This window comes from Diplotaxodon limnothrissa, linkage group LG13, assembly GCF_057381915.1.
Source record: "Diplotaxodon limnothrissa isolate DT_005_m linkage group LG13, D_limnothrissa_male_GT1.1, whole genome shotgun sequence".
NCBI lineage: Eukaryota > Metazoa > Chordata > Actinopteri > Cichliformes > Cichlidae > Diplotaxodon > Diplotaxodon limnothrissa.
Window position 1 is genome coordinate 11638842 of NC_140608.1, and position 27782 is coordinate 11666623.

The following is a 27782-nucleotide window of genomic DNA, read 5'->3' on the forward strand; positions in this document are numbered from 1 at the left end:
TCTAGAGGCTGAGGCTGATGGACAGAGTTTAAGAACAGAATTGAAAATCTGGGAGATGGTTGCACTGTACAAAGTTTGCACAATGGCATTAGAGTCCACAGGTCTCAGTCCGCAATGAAGAGCTCTCTTGTTTTTTTATTTTTCATAAACAAGTTCCTTAAATGCAGCAGTAGAAACATAAAAATCATACTGGATTTTCTAAAATCAAGAAACCAAATGATTATTTTTAGCTCATATATACGGTTTGGCCTGTGCTTATAAAAATCAATCATTCAAATAAAAATCTCAAGGTCAGGTTTTTTCATATGGTCGTTTGTCCTTGTTTTTTTCACCTGTTTACGACAAGTTTACCTTTGGCAACCAGCCAGCTCTTCAAAAATATCCCATTTCTTGGAGGGAGTGTGGCGCGTAGCTCCCAGGAAACGGGAGCATGGGCGTACATGTGTGCGTGCTCCTCCATAAAGGCTCCCTCCATCAATCACGCACTGCTTATTAGTTTGTCTTTAACTGGGCTTAGTTTCCTGGGTATGTTATTTGAATAATTGCATTCCTATGCAGTTTGCTGTTCCGCCATATTTGTTTCTACGACACAAACCTCATATAAGGTCAAACAACAAGTTCCGATGGCGCCTGTAAATCTCAGCGCGGAGATGTCGGTAATTTAATGAACCAGCGCAACAATGGGAGCAGGACTGTATGGGTTATTTACAACGAGGGATATTTTTCTTTGATGTCACCAGGCTCAGGTGTCAGGTGTACTTAAGATCACCGTAGACTGTAGAAGTTTGCAAACTGAAGAGTCAGCAGTGTAAATAATAGCCTTATTTAGTTTGAAGTAACTCTCACCAAGCGTAATGGCTCTGTAACCCCAGCAGCTCTATGAATAGCCCTTTAAGTCCGTTGGTTATCTGTAATGGGTCTGAAATCTCAATCATCTAATTTTCCCTTGGATTTTCCCACTTTCTTTACATGGCAAATGAATTAGTTCATGTACTGGTGACACCTGATTACTCTGGACTCGCAATCTATTACATGGCTTGGACCAAATAGGTCTCTGCTTTTAAACGAGGCCTCCTTTGTCAATCTATTACCCATCTCCCTCTGTCTCTCTCACTTCTTTACTTGGTAGTGTGGCAGTGTGTCCCCAAGAAACCATTTAGGCTGTAGAAATGGAGCAGGCCCAGGCCTCAGGTGTCCGTGTCACAGTGATGAATCACATAGAGCGCATATTAAACCTTCCTCATGTGAGTGGGACTTGTGTTGGGCTGCCTCCCCCCCCCCCCCCCCCCCCCCCCCCAGAAAAAAAGATCCATTGACAAAAAAAAAAGAGAATTATAACCATGACTGTGTGTTCTACGCATAAAGGCCGTCCTGTCCCTGAGAAATTGATTTATTGGATTCCCTGACATTTTAGTTGTGGTCGTTATGTTATATTTATGGGGGAATTGCTGGAGCCTCTCATTATGCTCTCCTAATTTATTTTACATACTTTTATGGCCGCTTGTGCTCAGCAGGCCTTTACGGCAGCTGTTATTGAAAAAGGGAAAAAGGAAAGCACATATCGATCAAGATTTACATGTTTATTGCCAAGACTGTGATTTATTCTACTGTGGGTTTTTTTTTTTTGTTTGGGGCCAAGCTGCTTTTCAGACAGTTGTCAAAAGTACCAAGAAAACTTATACAAATACTTTCATGACATCTCTGTTTCTTTTCATGTTGCATATTTATTAATGTCTTTTCTCAGGTTTCCAAGAGCTGGCAGCGATATATATAAGCTATGCATTGTGTTTTGCAAAGTCAGCTTATTTTTTGAATTATAAGAAACGAGATACAAAGATTACAGCAATACCTTATAGTGTGAAGGACAGCGTGATTTAATGTATTTTTCCCTTTTTTGAATGACACCGTAAGATACCTTAATCAGGTTGTTCCCTGTGAAGTTATGTGGCCTTGGACATGATTAAGTAATAAAAACAATTAAATTAAATTACTTAAACTTTTGATGCATTAAATAGTGTCCCAAGATCATTCCTCAGCATAAAGGGTGTGCAATTAACAGCCGAGATGAAGCGGTTATGAGCTGCTTCTTATTAAATTAAAGTCCAAAAAAAAGAGAGAGAGAGAGATCTTTCCATGAAGCCAAAGAACTTGATATATGCCTATGTGGCTCTGAGCATCACCTACCATGAAATTTAGTGTTTCCAGGATATTTAACATTAAGACGTACTTAAAATTAATTCTACGTGCAATTTCTCAAAAAGAAAGCTGACAACTAATGTCAATAAATCGTGCTTGGCCCGAGATGTGGGGATCGTAAATCTGTTGCACAGTGCCGCCCCTCAGTGTGGCAGTCAGGGGTCGAATGGGGGTGTGAAGCAGGGTATAGGAATGAGGAAGATGGATTTGTTGGCGTGGTAAGGAGAAAGGGTGATTTGAAATCCTGGACACTGATTGGTGGAGATGAGGCCCTGGTGTCCTTGTGGTGACATTCAGTTCCTGATATTTGTTTGACTTTAAATAATACCCTGGACAGGACTTTAGAGTGATGGCCACCAGGTCGTCTGACATTGCAGCCTGTGCCAAGGTGAGTGACTTCAGGACACTTCCTCCCTCTCTGTCTTCCCCTTCATCTCTCCATGTCTCTCTCTTTCTGTCTCGGGCCTGTCAATACGCATCCACTTGTCTGATGGGTCCTTCCGAAGCTTACAGCTGACATGCTGGTGTCTTTATTTCCACCAGCAATCCTTTTAGAGTTGGCCTCGGTGATCAGTCATGCTGCTGACAAGCAACTCAGGCCTCAGCACCTCAGCAATCCTCCATTCGCTACTCCTCATGACTCTGTGTCATTACAAAGGAAGAGCGGGGAAAAGGCTTTGTTCTATAGTAAAAATTGTGGTTGACTTAGTTTCTTGGATATTAGAAGATACTATTTATCTCTGTGTAAAATTTAGATTATATCTTGTATAGAGCTAGAATTTTTTTCATGTGTTTTTATTATGTAATTTCCTTTTTTTTTTTTTTTTTTTTTTTTTTTGTGCCTGTCCCGTTTGGCTCTTTTGCCATCAGAATTGTTGTCTAAAGGCAAAGAAAGATGCCCAACGGATTTACTTTACCAAATTGACCATCCCAGCCTTGCCATAATGGTCCATTTGATTCACCTTTTATTGTTTATTTTATTTTCACTTACTGAATATGGGACAGACTTGACTGGGGGAAAGAAGGGGAGAAAGAAAGAGGGAAAGAGAAACAGCTGAGAAGAGGGACGGGGGAGAAGGGCAAAAACCAAAAACCAACAGAATGAGCAGAAAAAGAAAAAAAAATGCATATATCAATCACCTGGATCACCTGCTGAGAAAGAAAAAAGAAAGCAAGCAGAAGAGAACAAGAGTAATAGAATAAACAACATCACAATGATATATGGGAATATGACAGTAAATACTAAATATTAAACATTATTGTGCAGCACATAAGATCAACAGAACACAGTGTGCTTTGAGGTAGGGGCCAAAAAGGGTGTAGTTTGTGGGTGTGATCACCCGTGTGTACACCTGTGAGCATGGACGCGCTTGTTTTTTGTTTTTTAAAAGGTTCCTTCATGTAATGATCTGCTATAGGGTGTGGGTCAGGTCAGCCCCGTCCTCCAGGGCATGAAGCAGGTATGGAGGAGATCAAAACTCCAGACATCCAGAGGCCCCCAGAACACAAGAGACCAAGGAAGACCAACAGAGGGGCAGCCGCGCCACTGTCCCAGTAAGAGCTGAGGAGAGTCCCAGATGAGGGCTCACTCAGCAGCCGCGGAGCAGAAGCCAGGGGGAGTTGCAGTGACGTGCCCGTGAGCTCCGCCGGCAGCCAGCTGTGCCTGAGTGACCGAGCCCCAGGCCGAGAGGCCGGGGGCACCCCACCTCCGAAGTGGCCCGAGCGAGCCCCAGGCTCCAGGCCCCGATAAGCGGCCGCCAAGGAGTGAGCCGGTGTGTACCTGGACGCCCATCCCCGGACACAAAGAACCACCAATGCACCGACGTCTGAGGGAGTCCGCCACTGGCAGGGGAAGTGGTGGTAGGGGGAGATAGGCCTCCAAACCTTGGAGGGCCTAAGATGTCCCCAGAGAGGTGGCGCCTGACACCCAACCTGACATATAGACACAGAAATACAGGCACACACATATACAAACATCCACCCATCTATTATGTAATTTCCTGCCAAATGTGAAGCTGTGAAATTACAGAAAGAGACAAATTGGTCTTACAGAAAAATTCAAATTGGCCAAATTTGCAGTCCTCACCCCGTTTGTGATGGTTGTTCAGCTTTCAAATATGAAGGGAATCAATTCAAGCCAGAGACAAACATCTGATCAGAGACCACAAAGCAAATATATCCCACAGTGCTTGTCGTCCGCTGTTGAATCAAAGTAGCAAAAGCATTTTTGAACATACAGTTTGGTGTCTCAATATACCATGTTAACTCTGACATGAATATATATATAAGTTTGTGACAACATTAAAACCACTAACAGTTGACAGGATTAATATTGGTTGTTACATTATGTCACCTGACTTTGACATGGGCCAAATTTTGATAGTTAGATGACTTGATAGGTGAAAGTAAAAGCTCTTTTGGGATGTTTCCAGTATGCAGTGGTTAGTACAGACCGAACGCTGTCCAATGAAGGATAACTGATCAAATACTTGATGAGTAAAGGCTGGTCTTTGCTGCAGAAATTGCTGAAAATCTTAATGCTGACTATGAGAGGAAAGTGTCAGGATACACAGCGCATTGCAGCTAGCTGTGTGTAGGTCAACATAGCCATAGACAAGTAAGAGTTCCCACGTTAACCTGTGTACATAACTGAAAGCACATTCAGTGTGGACACACTGGAATCAAAAGCTAAAAGAATCATGTTTTCTTTTACATTGTACAGACAGCCAGGTCAATATAGAAGATGCAATCCTGTAAAAAAGAAAGTTCTCACATATATAATTGATATCTAATTAAACTCGTATGGCTTCCATAGGAAGTGTTTAAGTAGCGGGCAGGTTTAAAGAAGAGTGGGTAGAATTTCTTCAACAGCAATGTTGAAGAGGGTAAGTTTATTGCTGCTAAAGGTGGTTCTACAAGCTTCTGATTAATGGGGTGTACTTAGTTTTTCTCATGGCTGCACAGAGTGCTATGAAAACTTTGTTTTTCACATGGTTGTCGAAGTAGGATTAGCCATGGGAGGAAGCCAGGCCAGTGGAAGCAATGTTTAGCCTTGTTGGGCGGGAAACCTTGGCTGTGGGTATTCATGTGGTTTTTACTTTGTCAAGTACCACCTAGCTAGACATTGCTCCAGACTTCGTACACTTTCATGGTAATTCCATTACCTGATGACACTGGTCATTTCCAACAGGATAAAGCGCCCTGCCACACTGAACATGTTGTTGTCGAATGGTTTGAGGAACATAAGTTTGGGTTTTGGCTTCCAAATTCCTCAGATCTCAGTCCAATATGTGGGATGTGCTGGAAAATGAATTATCATCAACAGAGGCCCTGCAACTCACAATACTTAAAGGATCTGTTGCTAACGTCTCGTTGCTTTAATACCACCAGACATTCTTTTTGGTTTTGGCAGCGTGACGGTTGCCTTCGCAGTATTAGGCAGGTGGTGTTGCTGTTTAGATGATCGGTATATTCAGACACACAATTTCTTATGCCCTTAGTCATCACTGATATTTTTGTGTTGCAGGGTGGAGTAAGTGTGAGTAGTTTTCCATCTCGTAACAGATAATGTGCTGTTAATTACGCTGGACCACAGTAATTACGGACTAGGGCTGGTCGTGGGTTGTAGCCTCTGTCATTACCGTCTCACTGTAAATGACTTATTTACAGTGCTGTTGATACCTCTTTAGAAAAATGACTGTCTCTGAGCATGAAGTGGGATCTTTAACAGCTGTGGTTCTCTTTAATTAGGATGATTTGGTGACACTCAAATTTATAGTGGACTTGTGTGGAATTTGACACCCAGCCAGTAAAGATGACAGATCAGTTAGAAAACATACGATATGTCCCCTGACACAGTTGTCTTTCTGTGTTTTCTGCAGCTGACTGAACAGATTTTAGAGTCAGATGTCAATGTTGATCAAGATGATCTGGTAAAACGTAGCTGATAAGGAAACCCCAAAAAAGACTGGCCTCCATATCACATGTATATAAAATTAACAGTTTTTCCGACTAAATGTGTGAACCATGTTAGCTATATATAACCTAAACAGTTGGCTACATTTGAATCTTATGAATGTTATCTAAACATTTAAAAATCAATGTAGCTCCCTTTGCATTGAACCTAAGATCTAGTTTGGTTCTAGGTGCCACGGTATTTATGTGGTGAATAATAATAATAGATAGATAATAATGGATAATATTATTGCGATTTTTTTTTTTTAACTGTATTAACTGTAATTTAGCTTGTCCTTTGTGAGCCTTTTAGCTTTTTGAGTCTGTTTCTTCATTTCATTGAAAATATTTGAGGATTAAAACGTGAAACTTCAACAAATACTAACAAGAATGTCAAAAGCTGTCTTCATAAATAATCTTATCTCATATTGAATTCTATGACCAGTGCTATCATAGCCATCTTTGACCAACAACCATGTTGTTGCTCTCACTTGTATTGACTTTAATGAAAGTACAACACAAATCTTAGTTTGACTTTATGGGTTATGATTTTAACAATTTCAGTAATAACATTTTGATCTTATGGCTAAATTAAAAAATAATACTGTTGTGCAACGCTTAATTGTAAGTCATATTTTTATATTTATTGACTTAGAGACAGAAAACCTTTAAATCTAGATTTGGATGAGGGTGTGTCCTTGTTCCAAAATGAAATATCAGTTATTAAATTGTTTGGTTCTCAGCAGGCTTCATTCTGCACAGACTTGTACTATTTTGCCTGTGTTGCCAGGGTCATGCATCATACATCCATCCCTTCATCTTACCATAATTGCAGCTTGTTTTACTTGAACTCGCTTACCTCTCACCACTGTTCTGTTCTCATCATTTTCCACATTCTTACAAGCAAACCAAAGTTTTCTCTGCCCGTTCTGTTGGTTTTTGTCTTTTGCCCTTCTCCCCCGTCCCTCTTCTCAGCTGTTTCTCTTTCCCTCTTTCTTTCTCCCCTTCTTTCCCCCAGTCAAGTCTGTCCCGTATTCAGTAAGTGAAAATAAAATAAACAATAAAAGGTGAATCAAATGGAAAAAAAAAAAAAAAAAATACAAGCAAACCAAAGTCACACAGTTACATCAGTTGCAGTGTCTTGTCTCAGTTTGCCAAAAGCGCCTTTCTCCCTCAATCTGCTCTGATGGGCAATTTGCCTTTTTTTTACTCCTTCTCGTTGAGGATTTTTCAAATTTCTCAAATGTCTTGTTCATCTTTATGCTTGATCCTTTTTATCTTGTTTTGCTGTCCCCCCCCCCCCCCCCCCCCCGCCTCCTCCTCCTCTCTAAGTTATGTCTCCTCTCTGATCTCCACTAAGCAAATTTACAGCTTTAATTTCCCCAGAAGCATGCATTGCTTCCAGGTGTGTACAACCAGCGGTGGTGCTGGGACCCGTGGATTGGGGTCAAGGGTCCCTCTGATTAACAGCCATCCTCTCCTGGGAATGACAAACTTCCCTGGCGCTGTCACCAAGAACTATGATGCTGCTTTGTTTCCCCCTCAGGCAGCTGTGACACGCTGGCCAATCACAAGGCTGCAGGTTTAAATCTGCCAAATTTTTAGACAAAACAAAAGGCTCTTCAGTCTAGCAAACAGATACAGCCCTGCTGTTTGACTGGCTGCCTGTTCCACCTCCGACAGTGATTACACTGAAGTGCTTAGTGCATATAATTACAAGTAATTGGCAAATAGTAGGCTCTGACCAAACAGAAATTGTTTCATTATGTCTAATTAACACCTTCTTGATTATGGTTAATTACTAATGTTTGATAATGGAGGAGCAAAGTTGTCAGTCTGGAGACAAGCATGAGCCATCTGGATCATTGATAACCATATGTTGGTGCCTTGCTTCACTTTGCTGGGACCAGAGCTGTCAGGGCCACAGACAGTGGCAGGTGTCTGCATTGCATTAGACTCGGCACAAGGTGTAAACACAGCTCAAATAAACATGTCAAGGCATGCATGCACAAACTTCCCACTCAAGTGCATGCAGAGTCAGATGCACACCTACACTTTTCTTAGCATGTAATTAATTGTTTTCAGCCTTTGAATATTAACTTAATGAGCTTTATTACTATAAAGAAATCTGTTCATATTATTACACTTGATATATTTGAAAGAAATATTTATTATTGCAGCAGAACGCATTGTTTATATGGTACACAAAACTATTCAAATAAATTGACAGCATGGAAACCGTCAGTCCAAAACTTAAGAGACGCTTTAAATGGATGCTATTAGGAGCAAAACAGAGTTCCTTAGAGCCTTCGAAATTATTCGAAGCAGAAGGCTCCCCGCTGTAAATAAAAGAAATTACTCTGGACTAAAATTGTCTGTCTGTCCCAGTTAATTAGCAGCACATGCGATGTGAAATTAGCTATGACGCACTAGGAAAAGAGAGAGATAAATAGTCCCTTATTGGGGAAAGAATAAAGTCAAGACTTGCCATAGGTAGCATTTGTCATGTTTAATTGTGGGATCAATTAAAATTGGAGGATAATGATGATTTATAAGTGTTTGTGCGTAATCTGATATTCATTAAGTCAGCCAGACACACGCTGGTATCAGTTTGTTAATTGTGTTTCCTTTTTCTTGAAGGGTGGCTTTTGAATGCAATAGGCTCAAAGTTTACAAACTGACTTAGCCGAGTGATTCTGTTGTGCGGCAGCCAGGCTCCGTTGTGCTGCTGCAGTATAGCAACTTAGCATGTCGTCAGTTTTCTCTATGAAGTGCTAGCCAAGCCCCCCCTCGGCCCGTTTGAGGTGGATAACCTTTATTGTCACCACTCCCTAACGTCAGAGGCCTGCACCGCCTGCCTCTTGTGTTTGAAAACTTAATACATTTCTAAATAATCGAAGCCACAGCAGTGTGTCTTTAAATTAAAAAAGTCATGTATCGCTTTTTATAGGCAGCACCATACTTGTTATCTATAACGCCTTTCTTTTACATTGAGAATGTATAATTCATATATATATATATATATATATATATATATATATATATATATATATATATATATATATATATATATATATATATATATATTGTGTATTATGCGCAATCATGAATGTTTTTAATTGTTCATTCAGCGCTTTAGTGGTATCTCGTCAAAGCACTGTGATGTTCTGATGGAAGCGATGGTCAGACAAACAGAACATTCACTTGAACCGTACGCAATGAAACAAATTTATCATGCACATGTAATGTGTGCTGTTTGAGCGCACCAGACAGCAGTGATGGGCGAGCACTTTGTTGTCATGCCCCCGCCCTCCCCTTTTTTTTCCTACTGCAAGGCTAAGATGTAGGCCAAGTGGAAGAGCGCCAAATGATTCAACGCAGGACAAGATTCCCTTTCAAACAGCGCAGAGCTATACCCCCTTATTCATTTTCTTAGATTACCATCAAATTTGTGTCACCAGCGTTATTGACTCACAGCGATGCACTCTTATGCTTTCGCTGTTATTAGCTGACATGCTGACATTTTCATATGTGTCTTTACTAATGCCTGCAAATTGCTCTGACCCAAGAACGTGAGAATTGAACAGATAATTTTAATAAGATTCAACTGCAGATGCTACGGCGTGCCCGCCTTACACATATAGAATACCAATTGTAACCTGTTTTCAGAGGCAACTAAGGGAGCAAACTGTAATGGGTTTTGACAACATTGTATTAGGCACAACAACTACGCATAATGTACCGAAAAATTGGACGTGAAATTGGAAACACAGCCGAGAACAAAGTAAATTTACATGGTTTGGTAGGTTTGGTGATGTCTGATATCATACTCTCTCATGCAAGCTCTATCTGGAGAGAGAAGGCAGGAGCTGCAAAGGGGGGCTTAACAATGGATATCAGTAAAGAGTGCTTTTAAAGTTAAGGCTGATGGATGGCTTGTCAAAAAAATAATTGCACTGGTATGGAAGTGGGCTCGCGCAAGCTTGCCGAGGAGGGGTTGGGTGAGTATGGGGGGTGTCAAAGCAGTGGAGGAGGGAGGTGCGATCAGCAGAGAGCATGATGGGAAGTGACAGTGGTCTGTCAAGAGGCAGTGGCTGCCCAGAGAAGTGTGAAGCCAGAGCTATGAGGTGGCAGGAGAGAGCAGGCTGTCAGAGCAAGAAAGTGGCTTTAATGCGGCGAAAACCAAAGGAATCCGCCTGTCAGGCCTGCTCACCCAAGCCAAGGCACAGCAGAAACGGGAGAAAGGAGAGGAGATGAGGAACGGATACGGGTGAAAACAAAGGTAGAGAGAATGAGGGATAGTTTGCAGGAGGAGGGAGGTGGAGAACTGGGGTACGAGTAGTGAGAGTTCTCTGGCAGCCGGAGAGGCATGATGGGAAATTGTGTGGGACAGAAGAACAGGCCCACCCGTCAATTAGAAGTTCCCAAGGAAGGTTTTGGCGAGGTGATAAAACTCATCAGCTCTACTATTCACTCTCCAGGTGGCACTGGACTAGCTCTGGGCTTGAGTTAACAGTCTGCAGAGCTACTCCTGTGTATTACTGTAGTCAGTATGACTCTATATCGCGTCTCCTGCTGTCTCCTAAACTCCCTGCATTGTTACGTTTTCTTCAGCCACTTAGATCTCCCTTCTTCCAGCGAGAATTTATGCAACCTAAAGGGCCGTACATCTTTTATAATAACTTGAATTGTCTTGGTGCCAAATTATGCTTTGGCCTTATTCTCTGAACGCCAGCTTTTAAAACACATTCATATTGATCGGTTGCTTTGTCTTATAAGCGAGCACGGTGGTTAGTAAATGCATACTGAGCAGCAAAAGCAGTACATGTAATCTAGAGGCCATGTAGTATCAGCTCCTCATTTTTCTACTGCTGCAGCTTGTGTGGTATAGCATGAGCCATGATCTGTGTCTTCACATTCATAAGCGATTAGTCTTGCCATAATTTATTCCTCATTAAGGGCACATAATTAAAGTTCTCTGTAGTTTCTTTGAACATCAAATTACACTCTCATTTTCTACAAATATAAACTGTGATATTTAAAGGGCCACTAACCACTGCCTGACATTATCAAAAAAAAAGTTATTCTGGGAACTTATCATTACAGATCATGATATAATGATATGTTCACTTGTGAACTTTATACTCTGTCAGGCCAATGTAGCATGCAGAAGTAGCAGTTGATTGAGAGTCTGTGTATGGTTTTTAATGAGGACATTTGAGGCTCCTCTAGTTTGTACTGCTTAAAAAACTTCCAGAGTTTGAAGTTATTACCAGGGGCATGTGACATTCATGGAGGCTTTGACTCGAGTTATAGCACTAGGTTAAGGCTGATGAGAAACAGATTAGGCCAGGCCGGGGTTGGCTTGGAAAGGTTTTACTGGAAATCATGTTTGTGCAGTTTTCTTTAATGTATGAGCTCCAGTCCCAGGTGACTTGATATTAATAATTTATCCAGAGTATGTTTTGATCTATAGGGGTATTTGTTGGCTGGTAGCACAGTGCTGTGCAAAAGTCTTGAGCCACCCTTTTCTTTCTTTATATTTAGCTTGTAACGTGAGAAATAGGTTGTTGAATTGTTAAAACAAAAGTGTTTGCACAATTCTAATAAGCTTGAAAGTTAATATTTGGTATGACCACATTTATTGACACAGTGTGAACTCTCTTGGGCAAACGTTCTTGTAATTTCTTTGAGTAGTCTTCAAGAGTAGTACTCTTTTTTTGAAGTACATTCAGAGCTCTTCTTTGAATGTTATCTGCCTTTTGTTTTATTCTCAGTCAAGTTCATCCCACACTGCTTTAATAAATTTGAGGTCTAGGCTCTGGGGAGGCCAATCTATGACATGCTCGTGTTTGACTGTATTTTACTGCACTGGTCATTGTTATTTTGAAAAATTAAGCTATTACTATCGCACAGTGGATCAAAATCTGATGAATCAATTTAGAAAAGACCCATTACTGAGTATCCACCATATTTTACGGATGGCTGCAAACACTCACTGTTGCACTCCTGCTTTCTAATATCTATATTAAAGATGATTTGAATCACTGAGACCATTTCTGATGAGGCTTTAGTGAACAGTACATGGATCATACTGTTCATGCTGTAGATGGTTTTTAGTCTCATCACTTCTTTTGTCCTCCACTTGTCCAGTTTCCTCATTTTTTTTTCTTGTTGGTGCAAAAATGCTACTTCATGTCTGTCAAGCTGTGCTATCTTTAATAGATTCAGCTAAAGAAGTTTTAAATTTGTAGACAAACGCTGGTTCATCCTTTGAATTATGTGCTTTCTTTGAGCTTAAATGGGTTTGTATTAAGTGGCTTAACAAAAACAAATCTGACTTTTGCTTTGGCCGGTAAAATAATTTTTCAAGTCGCTTTAGAAGCAGCCTAGCCTAGCCTTTTTATGTTAAGCTAAGCTAGGTAACGCAGCTCCCAGCAGTGGAATTTTATCTGTCTTCTCATCTCAGGAAAAAAATGAATGGCTTTAAAAATGTCTTGACAAGGTGGAGGCTCTCAGATTGATGCTTTGTTTGCCTTTTACTAGGTAAATTCAGAGAAGAGTCATTGTGCTAACATTGAAAAAAATGTTCCCCTGATGAGCATTTCACATTAAGAGCTTGTGTGTCATACTGAAAAGGGCAACAAAGGGTAGCTGATTCCACAGCCTGGTATTTTCAATACCAGGGAGAGAGGCACTATGTCAGCACTGATTGGGGGAAAAAAGATAAATAGACTACCAAATTGATGAACTGACTCAAGAGAGAAAGACATAGAGAGAAGGAAGATTGTATGGACAGAAGGGATGGATGGATAGAGCGAAAGCCTCATTTAGTGAAGAAAAGGCTGTTTGGCCTGCCCATACAACAGAGGGCGAGCCCAAAGCCATTGATCTCTTGGAGCCAATGACAGGCCAGAACTCAGCAATAATCATGACAAATGAGCGGAGCCTTTACCAGATGAGAAACTGCCAATAATCACACACATCCCCACCACCACAACCTCCAACCAAAAAAAAGAAGGAAAAAAAAAAGAAACTAGCAAGGTCACAGTACAGAAATGTGGAACAGTGGTATATCTCAAAACTCCTGAGGGACAGGCACTGGAAAATATATACACCTCAGAAACAGGACATCATTTATGCCACTGTTCAATACAATGATGTTAATGTCTCATTCTTTTAATGTTACTGATATAATTTAAATAGGACATATTTTCACTATTTTTACGCCTTGAGAAAACAGTGACAGTCGTAGTGATTTTCATGCATTACAAGGTCAGTAGTTAAAGTTAATATCAATCTTTCAGTGTTGTAATGGATACACTGGATAATGAATGAGGCTGCTGACATGCTCCTATAAAGACATTCATGCCTGGAGTGTTCCTCTTTGTAGATTAGAGCTAAACAATAATGATTAAATTGCCGCAGCCAATCAATCTGGGTTTTGATAAAGTATGATTGGTAGCACATTATCCCTTTTCTTTCACTCTGGAGGTCTTCTAGACTCAGCATCAGCTCTGACTAGCGGGCTTCCCGCCTCCCTGGATGAAACATTTTCTAATCAGCTTTATCTCTCACATCTGAATTTATCTTATTCATGGAAAATGCCAATATATTAACTGGCTTGTATGATACACAAGGTGACCCTACTGACTTAATGACATAATACATTATCCTTAATGAAGTCAATATCTCGTCTCTTAGCTGTCTGTCTATTGGGCCGATTAATTGCAGTGTCATTAAAGTTAGCTCTCTTTTCATTTGAGCTTGGCAAGTGGCATAAAACTAATGTTCTTAGTTATCAAGCGCTGAAATAGGATGGAGGGTGGAGGAAATTACGGGGAGGACGAGGGGGGTTTCCTACAACCTACAGCACTGTTTTTTTTCTCAATGACACCTTTCACAGATGTATACTAGCAAACTAAAGAACAGATTGGGTCATAACAATGCGCGAATTATTTATTTTCCCCATCATGTTAATATAAAGAAATGCATTTCCTAGATTATTTTATAATTGTTTCTTTTTTAAAAAAAAATATTTCCCTTCAAAATAGAAGTTTTACAACGTACTACGACAAACATTGAAGGTCTGAAGATAAAGTAGATATAAAACTGTCTGCTGCTAAAAACCGTAAAAGGTTTGAGTAAGAGGTTTTGGATTATTTATGAAGTTTTTAGAGAGGAACTCTGCATTTGTCAGTATAATGTATTGTGAAAGTGTGTGATGCTGCAGTTTCCACTCCGCTATGATTGGCAGGCTGTACGGTGTTTTTAGTAGAAACTGTGCCCCTGTGGCTGTGACTGGGTTCTTAAGGTGGGAAATGGTGGCCAGTGGTACTGTCTGCCCTGAACTTGTGTAGTTACGACAGAAGTAGCCAGAGGAGTCTTAGGGACTTGCAAGTGTGTGGCAGTGGCCTGGGGGCTGAAAGTGACACCTTGTCACTTAAACAATAGTTTTGTGACGGTTGCTGTTACTATAATGCATGCAGCTGTCACTCGGGTGTTCCAAAAGTGTGTTCGAGATCATGAAAGTTAACAGTTGTCCTAATATAACTTTACCTCTTATTATTTGAATTTAAATTGCTCACATTAGGCTCTACCTCAAAGTGAGGAATTTACCTGTGTGGCGCTCACAGTCATTCATAGTGACTGCTGTGCAGTTCAGTATGGAAGACATTTAATAAAGGTGAGACCGTTTGCAGTGATGGAGATGCGTCTCTGTCGGCACAAAAGCTCCAACACCTGAGCCGAGCCCCCTCTTGCTACAGCTGACCCCCACTCTGTTTTCTCTCCACCCGTCCCCCGCTCCCCTACCTCAGTGCTGAAGCACGCACACAGGATGGGGGTAATTTATAACATGTTATCTTTGTCTATAGCTGTAAAATGATATGAAGTAAATCAAGACAGGAATAATGAAAGGCTAAGAATTCATTCTGGTGAGCACATTTTAAGTGTAGTATCTGTTACGGTGGCAGCACCTGAAGAGGCTGGAATGAGACGGGCTGAGAGGCCATAAAGAAGGGGCAGGGCCCATGTTAATGCTGTCTGTCTGTGGTTAGTAATTGGGTTGCACTGATGAGTTGCTTCGAAGACAAAGTGTAAATCCCCCACGCCTGCTGTAAATCTTACATTGTTGGAACAAGGTGCAATCCCAACAAATACTGATCCTGCCTAGGGGCTTGCTGTGTGTGTGTGTGTGTGTGTGTGTGTGTGTGTGTGTGTGTGTGTGTGCGCGCTGTAAACCTCCAATTACTATAGTCAAACCAGTGCACCATGATAGGCTTGTTCTACAGTACAATTGCATCCCTGTCTTTACCTTAGATTTGGCCCCCGTTGTTACACTGCTGAGCTTGTTTTCCACCAAGATTGTCACCGCCTCACCAGCTGTGCTTTTGTGCTCAACTTGATTGTTAGTTGGCTTTCGACTTTGAGGGGTTTTGGGGTTTTTTTGGCTGACAAGTACCTGCAGTAACTGCTCAGTGAACTATGATGGATTTAGTTGGTGCTTTATTCATGAATTTACCACTTCAACTGCATGAATATTTAGCCTCTGCATTTTTTCCAGTGAGATTTGTACAAAATGCATCACATTTGAAAACACGGTTACTGGTTTTAGTATTTATTTATTTATTTTGATAAAAACATTGGCGATAAAAACTTTTAGGGATCTAGTTGTTAAATGTTTAAATATCTAAATAAGCATCTTGAATGGGATTAATGGGATTACTGCTTTAATGTGTTTTATGTTTATATCATTTTTGACAATCTCAGGACGAGGTTCTGAGTCGTTATACTAAGTTTAGGTTATGTGTATGTGTTTAGTGTAAAACTGTGATCTTATCTCTATGTCACATTTTGGTGATGATTTTGAATCACCAAAACAACAAAAAAGGGGTTCTAATTTTTTAAATTCAAAACTTGGTCTGAAGACCATTTGCACCATTTTGAAGCTCAGCTGTAAAGTTACAGTTGCTGCTGGAATTTGTGTTCTATTGGCGAAGCTTAAAATGTATAAATATTTTTATACTTGTCTAAACGGAGCTACTAGAGCACAGATTGGAAAATCATCGTCAGGGTAAATATCTATTCAATCAATAAAACTCATTTCACTTTGATCTGGAAGCTAAAGTGATTCCCCTGTCTTAGTAGGCTACAGGGCTGTAATCTTTAATGTTTAAAGATTCAAATCCCTAACTGCAGAATCATAATAATTAATTTAACTTAAAATGTTGCTAAATGACAACATTTTAAAATTTTCTGTAGTGTTTATTTATTATCATCATTATCTGATAATGTGTCTGATCGGAGGAGGTGGCACTGAAAAGGATAAGTCATATGACGCATGAAACGCCTCTTTTCATGTGAGTGCGCACAGAGCGGAGTTTTAGGTTTTGTCAAGCCAGGTAACACAAAGAAAGCCTGGCTATGTTGAACTTCTTTCATAGTTTACCCATCTGAGTATAAAAACTTGCCACTTTGTTATACAGATGTTACATTAAAAAAAAAAAAAAAAAAGTATATTCTTACGGCAGACCACAGTAAAATCAGCATTGCTTAGTGTAAAAGTATTGAATATTTTATTGGGCAGACTGAAGTATAAGGTACAGAAACACCAAACTGAAACACTGATTTGAGGGCCAAGGGTCTCAGGAGGTTCAATCTAATGTGGCAGAAAATCCAGCGTGTTGGAAATTGACACAACAGAGTTCACTAAACAGAAAGTGACTCAAAAATTCCAAAGGCACCTCACTTTTGAAAATTGAACATGATTCACGTGTTACTACCATTAAGAATTTTCAACTCGTTGGTTTAGTCCGAGTTCTTGACCCATTAAACAATACATTAAACTTGAGGTGAAAAATCACATTCATGAATCAGTATACCAAATGTCATTAAAATGATCTAATGTAACTAATGACAGTCGTTTTTAGCAAACAGAAATCAGATCACATCTGTGCCACTTCTTAAATCTAACCTTTGAGGTTTTGAAATGTCATTGAGCTCTTCTTAAGGGCGTGGACTAGTCTGTTTGTGTGTGTGTGTGTGCGTGCGCGCGCGTGTGCACATGTGTGATTCGGGCAGACAGCTTATCGTTAAACACATCCTATCTAGCTTGACAGGTCACTGTCAGGTACAGCTCCCCTCCCCTCTCACCCCTGCTGATACAGGGTGTCACACACAGAAATCTACCTGCATGAGTATGCTAATGTGATGTGACGGGAAGAGCTGTTAAAGCTGTGAACCACTTAATGTAATGCAAAGAAAACTTGGTTTACACGTGCTTATGTTGTTTTACCTTGTTTGCACAGTGACAAAGGTGGATCATACATTTCAACATGCTTGTTTTTTTTTATGAATAAGTAAATGAATGGCAGTGGGGTCGGGTAAGATGACATGCTGGTGAGCGATGACTTTTTTTAAGTGACTTTTACTATGAGCATGTTTGACTCGTGCCATTTTGAGTACGAATCAGCTTGCCCCACGCCATAACTTCACCTGTCAGTTTATTATTAAGCTAATAAGCTGACATAGAATACTGTGTATGTATTCTACTACTATAAATGCATCATCCTCAATTTTGATAACTGTCTTTGGTAACCCGAAAATTACAATTTTTAATAGTATTGTGTACTGATTATGACAGAATGAGTGCTGAGCTTATATTACAGAGCTGAGCTAATATCTGATTTTCATTTTATAAATAAAGCCATTAACTTATTATTAAAATAGTTTAAATATTTTTTTAATCATGCCTGCCAGTTAATTAATCATTTAATGTGTTTGTTAAATGGAACTATGGTGCTTATTCAGGGACACATTCCATACATTTTTGCTTCTCTTACTTTTAGGAAACAGGTGCCTGAAAGTTTCTCGGGGAGCAGAAATATGGTGTTAGTTGTTGAGAACCTTAGTGTTGTTTTTGTGGTTGCTGGGTGCAGAGAGGATAACTCATAGTCCCAGTTCTCCAAGTCCATCTGTAAAAGAGCGAGGAGGAGGGGGGGACCAGGACCTAGTGTGATGGTACAAGATAAACCAGAACCAAGGAAAGCTCCATTAATAATTCTCTTATTTGGGAACGGGGCCCTGTGCTTACAGAATCCAGGGTAGTCCATCTCTTACAGCAGCTTGGGGCAGGGTGGGGAGGAGGGGTGTGGGTAAGGTCAGCGGGGAGAGACTGCCTCTTCCATCTGCCCCTCCTTTCTTCTACCCCTCCCTTTTTAGAGTGATGGGCCCAGGTTTTCCAAGGTAGTGCATTTGTCTGTCAGGAGTCTTGGCTGGCTGGTGTGATTTAGCTGCTGTCAGTTGATGCTGGTGTCCAGAGGATGATAGCGGCTGGCTGGATGGGGGGAAATTTGTTACCTTTAGCTCTGACAGGGAGATAATTGCTGATGGTTAACAGAACGGTATGGAATCCAAAGTGTTGGAAGCAGAGAGCAAAGTAATGGGATACACAGCCAATGAGTTCAGCCCATATTCCTGACTACATGCGCTTAATTCAGCACACACTGGGACTTTCGATCTTAAGTGCCAGAATAAGAGCTGACAATAGTGAAACAATAAAATGTGGATATGGAAAGAAAATTCCGAACAAGCTTAATATTATGAAAGACTCGCACGCGTTTATTAATAGTGTTTTTGCTTACCCTACATATATTTTTATCTGCCTTTTCCTATCTGTGTGTGATTGGCTGTGCTTGGCTGATGCAAAAACTTAGTGCCTAGTGCACAAGGGGACCCCTGTGCCCCCCAGCCCCATAAAGTGAGTCTGTCTGTGTGTTTTTCTGTTTCTGCACCGGCCCTCTCCCCCCTCTCATCATTACACTGGCAAAGACTCTATGCTCCTTTGCACTTCTAATTAGGACCGAACAGCAGAGTTCTATCTCAACCTCTATCCTCAAGGCCCTTTCACTTCACCCTCACATGTCTGCCCCAATCTCCCTCTCTCATGTCCAAGACGTACACATAGACGCCTCCCAGTGCCGGGATCAGGACTGCTGTCAGTCAAGCCATCCAAACTGCCAGTAGCATATCACAGAGGGAGTTAAGTAGGAGGCGGACCTGAGAGTGCAAGTGTGATAGGTTGACAGGGCGTGATTGACATGTTAAACCCCTGGTTAATTGTCTCCTTCTCCTCACATGGATGCAGACTCTGCAGGGCTCTGCAGGGAAGTATACACAAACAGCGTATAATTTCACAGCACACCAAAAAAAATTTAGAATTTAATGTTAGCTTTGTAAAAACAATATGGTAGAATCGAAATATCCGTTTATATAATTTAGTGTGAATGCTCATCATCATCATCTCTGTTTTTCTATTTTTTCTATCTGCAATAAAAACCAGCACTGATAGGGTCTCAGTGCCCTGCCACTCCTGGCTTGAATGAATCATTGTATTTGTATTTTCTCTCTGATGATGAGATTAATGGGAGTATTGACTGGCAGTGCAGTTAAGATGTAAGCATAAGCATTTAATGTGTTGGGAGAAAGAGCTTTATATTTTCCTTAACAGCTTCCTATAAAAGAATCCCCCTCTTTCTCGTGCTGTTTATTGACTTCCTGTTATGCATTTGGATTGACACTCTCTGTATAGGCTCTGCTATAGTAATAATGCTTTTGTAGGACTTCTACTAAGAGGAAACTGACTGCATCCATATTGTACATAGTTGAGCTGGAGAAGAATTAATATTGAATATGATTGAGGGGGTTATGGAATCCTGGTAATAGAACTGTGCACACTTACAGCACACTCCAACTTTGTTTATGTATCTTTGAAAACAAATCCAGTGGTATACATTTTGGTAGGTTTGTGATTCATGGGAGCTTTCAAGAAAATCCCTTTCTGAGATATTATCTGTGCTGATGTAAGGCTTGTAAACATTTCCCGTCAGTTTGATCTGTCTTGTTGGTGTTTCCTGGGCAGCCTTGCCTGTCAATTAGCTGCCTCTTTAATCTCCAGCGCGCAACACAGGAGGACGTATGATGCAATGATGATTTGATGGTAAAATGATCTTCGAGTGAATGTTGATAGCAGTTTGGGAGGGGCTGGAGGTTATTTTTTTATTAGGATTGTACTGGACAACATGACTTGTGTAATACTGTATGTTGTAAAGGACGTGACTTATCATGTTTACAGTATTTTTGGAAATATGAGGTGGATTGAGTTAATGACTTTACTATGTACCGTAAATGTCGGGCTATAAGCCGCTACTTTTTGCACAAGCTTTGAACCCTGCGGCTTTTAGTCAGGTGCGGCTTTTCTATGGATTGTCCGTGATTTTTGTCATATCGTAAGACGATTTGTTTTGTGTGTTCCGCTGTTGTACGGCACTACGTTGCCTGGCGGAAGGATCGGGGTTCAAGAGTGGTATGTTAGTCACATGTCCGTCCGCCAGGCAACGTAGTGCCGTACGAAGTAGCGCGAAAAACAAACTTCAAAGTAGCGCTACGCGTTCAGCGGGAGTCGTGGATGATGAGCGGCGATAAACTTGCAAGTTATGCCCAAAAAGCAAGTTATGCCCAACTCCACCGGTGGATTCTGACAGCGTGGAAAAGTGTGAAAACATCCACGATCACCAACGGATTTTGAAGGGCTGGACTGCTGCATGATGGAGAGGAGGACACCGCCACGGCCCTTCTGAGGGTGTTCGACTCTGACACTGACAATGAGGATTTCTTTGGTTTTGAAAGTGACAACGAAGGAGAGAAGAAGAGTGGATGACGAAGCCATCCTGAGCCTGTTTGTATCCGACACTGGAGAAGAGGACTTTGGTGGTTTTAGTGCGTAGGAAGAAGAGAAAGATGGTGAATGACTGACTTTTCTTCTTGTTAAAGCTGTGTCACTGCACCTGAGCCTAAAAGGTAGGCCGAATCTATTGTTCTGGTGTGCTGTAGGTTATTGTTATGTACTACATGTGCAAATATGTACCCATAACTTGTTTTTCAAAATATTAATAAAAGTGATGTCTCCAAACAGCCATCTCTTTCCTGACAATTCCCTTTGTGCATATTCTCTTACATATGATGAGTCAACATTGAAACACCTGCGGCTTTTGGTCAGGTGCGGCTAATGTATGTACAAAACAGGATTTTCCCCTGATTTTAGCTTGTGCGGCTAATATTTAGGTGCGCTTTGTAGTCCGGGAAATACGGTACATGCTTTAAAATTCAGAGTCTGTGGCTTTCTACCACTAATAGTCTTATAAGACCCTATCAACACCAAGAACCACATTTATATTATTGCATTACAGCTGTCTTAATGTTGTTGTTTTTTTACATAATTAACATATTAGGCTGAGGAAATAAAACTATAGAAACTGGAGTTCCAGAGAACAAGTATTATTATTACTCCGTGTCTGGTTTTGTCCCAGAGGTGGTAGGACAGCTACCTGGACTGTTCACTTGGTTTCCATAAAAATAATTCACTTTCCCACAGACTTTAAAAAAAAAGATTTCTTATCATTTGTTTAGCACATTTGTCCATCAGTAAAAAGATCATGACCATTAGCTACATTCTTACATTCTTATTGTAACCGTTTGCAATGAACTTGCGGTCTTGTTGCCTTTGAAATAGTTTTTTTTATGATGATGATGACAAGGTCACTCCCAGTCAGTTGCCAGCTTCAGAATCAGAATACTTATTAATGTGGTCGCTTCTTCAAAGAGACTTTGGTTTGTCAAGATGGCGATGTAGTCAGTGTGGGATTGAATGGGGTCAAGCTGTCAATTACATGCAATCTCTTTGTGATAATGCTGTGATTAACTGTGGTAAACTGGCAAAAGCTGCAAATCTGTCGAAAAAAAGATATAGGTGCTTGGCAACCTTGCTTTTATATAGGAATATAAACAGAATGCAACCAGTTGGCAACCAGCTGAATTGAGTCAAAGAGATGTGCCGCAGAGGTGTTGTGCTCAATGATGCTCCCATTGATTGCAACAAGTTGGCAGTCTTTGGATTCAGAAATTAGATGATAGTTATTTGCAGACCTTTACCAATCTATCTGAGAGTTATTCTGATCAGATGGGGACTGCTTGCAGACAGACTGCTTACTTGACAGTAATAAATAATAATTGTAATTCCTAACTTCTTTTTATAATGATTTGCAGGCACACTCCAAACTCTTGGATTTGGAATCATGGAATGACAACAGTGATTTGCAAAATATTTTTGGGGATACGTTTTGAGGAGTTAAGAGCAATGTGGAGAGAGAAGTAGTGGCATAAGAGGGGTAGCTGTTAGTTCAATTTGGCCCCAGATCAAGAGCATGAGTTTAGGGAATAAAGCACCGTAATAGCTGGTCAAGGGTCCGGTTGACAGCCTCCCTCTGTCCAACCCCCTTTTGGTTAAGTAACACTCAACAGCCCATATCAGGGAGCACGACACACTGTGGATGGATGTTATGGGTAAAGTTAGAACAAGTGTTACTATGGAAAAAGAAAAGGAGGTGCCTTTTCTTCTACTGCAATAATTCTATCTCAGACAAACTCTGCTTAACTGCCAGTATGATTTTGGCATATCTGATTCAAGTTCTGTCAGTCATTGACTTGGAAATTGTTTGTGACAGTAACAAGCTGCCTAATCATTTGATTGATGGATGGCAAGAAGGCTGCTAGGATGTTAGGTGGACATTTCCATGACAGTGAGATTGTGTTTTCAAAACTAATCAGAATAAATTGTACGGCAGTTGCACCCTACTGCTCAGCTGAGTCTTTTTTTACTTTTTTGCAAAGGTTCTCAAATCAAATAAAGTGTGTGCTGCAGTTGTGATTACTGTAGGAAGTGGGTGATTGTGACAGTTGGCTGTCTCAGTGTTTTATGTACCTTAAGTCTCTGTATGTATTTGACTACCACGGCCCTTTTCTCTAGGCCCTTGGCCCCTGGCCTCTATCTCCTGCTCTCTCTCACAGTAATGAAGCCTGCCTTCAAGGAACAGGGTGCAGGCAGCGAGGCATCACAGATTAGGTCAGTGAAACGGCTAGCGGGCTGAGCATGATGGATGAGGGCCAGAATGAGTTTCTGCCGTGGCTGTATTGTGAAATCTTTTCATTGTCACCGACGGGCCTATGAGGATCTGATGAATAAGGGAGCAAGTGTCAGAAACGGCCTTCCACTGCTCCCCCCTGCTACTCATTCGGTATCTTCCTGTTGCCTCAATACATGCCTTCTTATCCTGCCCTTTGTATAAAAAAAGAAAGAAAGAAAGAAAGAAAGAAAGAAAGAAAGAAAGAAAGAAAGAAAGAAAGAAAGGAAAAAAACCTGAACCATCGTTCACATCAGTATTGATTGCAGTTATTGCTTAAAAATAGGTCACTTCAGAAAGCAAAAAAAGTAGCAGCAAAGAGAGAAATGAGAGAAAAATGTTGCAGCAAGTAAAGATACAGAAAGGCTTCTTCTTAAAGTCCAAAATTTAGCAAAACAAGTCTCCTTGCACTTTCACACTCCTCTTCTCTCACTTTCCTCCCATGCGGGTGGACCTCATGTTTTCACAGAGCAAGAGCGAGAGGCAGAGAGGGGGGTGGGCGGAGGTGGTGGTGGGGGGGGGGGGTGTCTTTATGGGAAACGTTTGTGACCAGCGTGACAGCTCTGCTTGATGGATGGGCCGCCTCCATCTGGTTGCAGTGCATGTAATAAATATCCATGCTCGTGTTTGACCTCTCTCACTTACCAGACACATCTTTCACTTTTGGGACATCCAAGGGGGACTCACAATTATGCTCTGCACTCTCCACTAGCTGGGGTGTCGGGGATAGCAGCTCTGTTTATGGGCCACAGCCCAAGGGCAAAGAGTCGAAAAAATAGATAGCTGTAAACAATGCTTGTGCCGCCAGGAGAATTCTCCAGCATTCAATAACCTTTAACACCTCCTAAGCCCTCATCTCCCTGAGCTGGTTGCCTGCGCCCCAGAATGCACTGCAGCTCTGCGCAAACCACCTCCATCTTTTGACCAGTGATTTAGCTTGTGTCTAAACATGGGTCAAAGGATCAAATACTAGTGTATGTGTAAAACTTGCAAAAAAAGTGAAAGTGACAAAAAGGGAGGGAAACAACCGACCATATGAAATCTAATTTGCCCTGCTGAATTCAGTGCCGTGTCTAAAGAGACTTAATCATCTATCATATATAGAAAGGTTATTGTTGAGTGCAACTGGATGAGCGTTCAAGCGTTTCTAAGGTCACGCTGGCCTAGTTATGCTCCCATCACCATTTGCTAATGCAGATAAAGAGGAAAAAAAACATATTTCTACTAGCCATTGCTATTCCTCTTTCACTGCTCATATACAGCAGTTGGTGTGTTTGCCCTTAACAGTGACCCAGTGCATTAGGCTGGTCAGCTCTTCAGTAATAGAAACAGATAGGCACCCATTGGATTTTAATAAACCTGGATAATAATGAGGCTGAAAAGCTGAGTGAATTGTAAAGTAGGAGGCTAATGAAGTGCCTATGTGGGCAGTATGTGAGAAATAACCTATAACCTATTAAGAAACAGCCTAACTCCCTCTGCCTGAGTCGTACCCCTGATTGAATTAGTGCACTCTTTAATTACTGAGCATCTAAGATGGGAGCTCTGAATCTAATTGAACTTTTTCATGCTTGCTGCACCCCAGCCAAACAATTTGTTCTGTAAAAAAATTGAATTAACAGTCTCACTTTGTCTTTTTTTAAGCATTGATTTTTGTAACATTAAGTCTGTCTCAGGAATTTCCAGGCCATAAAGAATCAAATCGCACAGCATTATTCACAATAACGCATATGTTATAATCGCAGGGAGAACTTACTTAAAATTCAATCCACTTTGGCATCATTATCATGTATCAACATAATAAATGAGCCCTTCAGAGCATGGTAATTATAATTTGATAAATCATCAGCAGAAAATTAACTGGATGTCAAAACATTCATTGGAAAGGGTGATGAATGGAGGATGATTGTGGTGATGAATTGTGTTAATCTGCGCAGTATGAAGCCAGCGAAATGGCTAAGCAGCCCAAGATGGATGGGCCATAGAAGCTGCAAGGTCAGGACACACAACTGCAGAATAGAGGGAAGGAAAAATAGGAGGGAATGAAACGGACTCTCTCTCTCTCTGTGTTTCTCTCTACTTAGAGCATTATGGGTCTTTTCGCTCCAGCACTTTATGTATGATTTCAGGTTTGGGTTTGATAGTCAGCACTGCAGTCTGTTTTTAGGGTTTCTTATTGTTGTTTTGCTTTGGTGTTTTTTAATATGCTTTTACTAGGATTATAAAGATGAAGAGCAGTATGACTTATGAAGAAATGCATATGTATATTTATTAACAATCAGGAAATGTGTTCAACATGTTTGCTAAACCTCAAGGAAGCCAACAATGTTATGATGAATGTTATGTAACTTTAATTATTATAAAATGTAAAGATGAATTCGTTTAGATGGAAGATCAGGTTAAACTTTGGAGTTTAACCTGATCTGAACCGACCGCAGTTCTGTCTGGATAAAGTTTGTGAATCTCTGTGCTAATGCCCTACTTGGAGTTCAAATTACGGAGATCAGGGCTGTAGCTTTCATATGTTCCTCTTGTTATAAATAAAAGCATATAAAGACCTGAGGAGTGGCACTATAAGATGCATAATGATGGAAAAACCTGGCTGCTCATCAGTCCCCATTATGACAAACTGTGTTTAAAAGAAGAAAATTCAAGACAGCTGCTACTTTCCCATTATAGTGGGGATGCTGCAAAAAAAATCACACCATGGGCACTGCATAGAAACATCAAAACTTCACAGTTGAAGCATCATAAAGTTATTTTGCTAAACAGTTAAATAATAATTACATTTCAGCTATCATCGGTCATCCTTGTTTTGCTTTGTCAATGAGCTCAACATAGCTGGACATGAATCTGCTGCAGATTCTGGCTACAAAGCTCCTTCAGGTCCAAGTACCATCCAAGATAGTGGCATTAGAGTCTGTACCATCACTGGTCAAGACTTGATCACCCCAACACCAACATGTAAGCAATAGGGATGGGACTCAAGAACCAGTTCTTGTAGAGAACCAATTCCTAGTTTAATTCTTTGGAATAGTTTGTCTGCTTGCCTATTGATTCCCTTTATCGTTTCCACCTATACTTGTGCTAAAATCAGCTAATTTCAGTTTGTGCACTGGATCAGGAATATAGTGGCGCTATTTACGGCATCGATGTGGATTTTTTTTCTTTTTATTGTACAAAAACTCAAAAATGCACTGGTAAAGTCAAAATTGCATCCAGGACAGAAACAACTGCATTATGCTACTAACGCAACTTCAACTCTTTGCAAGTATTTGCACTGAAAGCAGGCTAACACTAAGCTAGCCAAGAACCTAGAGTGATGTTAAAACTGAGTGTCTGCCGACCTCAGCCCAGCAGCCAGACTCTGATCTTCAACAGGTAACAGAGGCAGTGATGAGCAGTCAGGGTGTAGCCTTCATTTCTACCTGTTCATGTTTCTCCTGTGGCGATCGCTTTGAAGTCACCTTGTGCTGGTTTTCATCTTTGCTTTGTTTTGTCGGCTTTGTGTTCATACCTAAACACTAAGAGAAAGAGCATATGTGTATGCTCATTAGGTTAGGGATTTGTGTTGGTCTGTGGCACTGTAGCCTAAGGTTTATACTATTAAATGGTTTTATTATATGACAGTCCAATTCAGGTCATTTTACAGAGTAAAACAAAAGTAATGTAATGAGTATTCTAATGAATTACTGTCTCCAGGGATTAATTAAGTAATGTACTGCATTACATTTAATAATGTTTTTCTGTCAGAGGGGAAATACCAACAACGTACACAAACATTTGACAGCACAGCATACAATTAATTTTCAAAAATGTTATGTCTTTGATGTGCTGCTTAGAGATGATGGTGACTCAAAGTAGAGCCAATGAGAACCCAATGAGAACTGATAAGATGATTGATAAGTGATACTGATAATGTAATTGGAATTGCTAAATTCTTATCAATGTACATCCCCAAAGAGTTTTTCCGCCTGACAGAAAAACTCACCAAATATATGTGGGGGCTGTTATTAGATTTGGGCAGCTCAACCAAGTAAATGCTTTCATCTGGAAAACACTGCCAAATGAGTCCATTGGCTTTAATCCAACTAAAAAAGACTAAAAGGTCAATTAAGATATGACAAAAATATTGGTGAATTGAAACAGTGTTGTATTGGGTAATGGTTCACATTTGCTCTTGCCATTGTACAAGACTCATAAGCAGATTAAGTTTGTTCCTGCTGGAATACCCAAAACCAAAGAGAGATTATTCTGAGTGAGTTTGCTTTCTGTTTCCAGTTTGCACTGTGAGGGATTATTTACTGTGTTGAATAAAGGCATGAAAGGTAGAGGTGTTTTTGTGATGTTTAACTGGAGTCTGATTGTTTGTTTGTTTTTTACTATTTTTGACTTAAATGAGCATCAGATGTCACAATGAAGATTTCTTTTGGTACTTACTGTTCATCTAGCTAGCTATTATTATTATGTTAGCTTGTAATAGTTGGGACAGTCAGGTGTGCAGAGTGATGCTCAACAATAAAAGGGTACCCTCACAATGAAGCGATTTGGTGATGTCAATCAGTGGTATCCTTTTTACAAAGTGATGTCACCACAACCTCCTCACCATTGATA

The 27782-nt window shown here is 40.6% G+C and overlaps 1 protein-coding gene across 1 annotated transcript in view; it reads left to right on the forward strand.

Moving 5' to 3' along the window:
- Positions 1–27782, forward strand: part of lrmda (leucine rich melanocyte differentiation associated) — a 207333-nt gene that overhangs the window by 91018 nt on the left and 88533 nt on the right. The window lies entirely within an intron of this gene.